This window comes from Otolemur garnettii, unplaced genomic scaffold, assembly GCF_000181295.1.
Source record: "Otolemur garnettii isolate 467f Iridium unplaced genomic scaffold, OtoGar3 scaffold00009, whole genome shotgun sequence".
Taxonomy (NCBI): domain Eukaryota; kingdom Metazoa; phylum Chordata; class Mammalia; order Primates; family Galagidae; genus Otolemur; species Otolemur garnettii.
Window position 1 is genome coordinate 10237793 of NW_003852404.1, and position 1670 is coordinate 10239462.

Sequence of the window (1670 nt, forward strand, 5' to 3'; positions counted from 1 at the left end):
ATCTCATTAACTTTATGTTTTGTTCAGTAATAACAAGTACATTCCAAGGAATACATTGTTCCATTAGTTGTGGCAAAGGCAATAGAATAGTCTATTATACTCTTTAAGATTAGCATTGTTATTTTTAGACTAAACTAAACAATTGCTCAAATCTCAAAAAGAAATCATTTTTGAAAAACAATGGATCAGCTGTCTGTGTCTCATGTTACATCAATAAAGATAAAAATAATACAGTAGATGGTTTATATTAATATTAAATTAAGCCTATTACTGGATGTTTTTAAAATAAAAAAATTTTTTTAAACATTTAGATTATATTAAGAATACAAGGCAGACTTTAAATAATACAATGTTAGATTTAGGTATTTGATAGACCCAAAATATTTAACCTTGAAAAATTTAACCTTAAAATTATGTATCTTGTTTTTTACTAGTGTTTCCCAAGTCTTGACATTTATTTTCATTTTTCTTCTGAATATGTGAAATACAATAACATGAGTCTAAGTCTTTAGTTCCTTGAGTTTTTATTTTTTACAACTTATACAAGCAATTGGTAAAAGTAAATTTTATGAAAAATAGAATAGCTAACACTAAATATTGAAGGAATTGTATTGGACAGAAATTATTAGGCTTATTCTGAATTGGTCCAGTGGGCAAAATTAAGACAAAAGGGAGAAATTTAGTCCTGAAGCCAAGGAAAACCCATACCAACCAAAAATGTTTTACTAAAATAATGAGGGTCTAGAAGTGTGTTTGAAGAGGTCATGAAGAGAGTTCTACAAGAATTTGATTTTCACATGTTTCTTCAAAAACCTGGAGCCTTTGACTTTAAAAACCTACATTTATTATATTAAAATATCCCATTGGTGTGTATTTTAGCAACTGACAGTTCTACATGTTCAGAAAGAAAATAACTACTTGAACCTTGATTATTTGATTCTGAATCTGATTATAAAATTAGCATAAATTATATACATATGGGGGAAATTACGTGAAATTATATTTAAAAATACAAAAAAATTTTGTAGCAATTTTAGATACACCAAAGATGCAAAATGTTTTTAGATTTAAGTAAGATTACATAATACATTGGCAAATCAAAAGAAGCTGAGTTGTGAAAGGGGTGGAGTCTAACTTTTGTTGAAAGTGAGTTTTTATGTTCCTAAAACTGGAACTTAAGGAGACTGGACTCTACTTTTAAGCTTTCTACATATTGACAAAAAAATCCAAAGTGTACGTATTTATTTGCATAAGAAGTAGAATTCTTTATGTCTTCATAAGAAAATTTTCTGTGTCAAACAAGTTGACAATTACTCAGGCGTCTGAGCTGCCTGAACAGCTGTTAACTGCACCCTCAGCTCACCCAAGTGGATGCCTTCCACTGTCTTCCTATACATATTTTCCTACCTTGTGAGCTCGATGTTATTGTTCTAACACCTCACAGGTCCTGCATAGGGACCATGCTGTTAAACTGGATAGCCTGATGTTAGCTGCTCACTTTGTAAATTAAGAAATGAACCTTTCAAATGCTGAAGAGATGTTCCACAGTCTCAAAACAAGTGGCCCTTAAGGATCACAAATCAAATGTTCTAGTAGTTGGAAGAAAATGTCTCTGTGTAAACAGGGACAAAATGCCTCGGAAAGAAACCTGCCTGAATACATCACAGCTT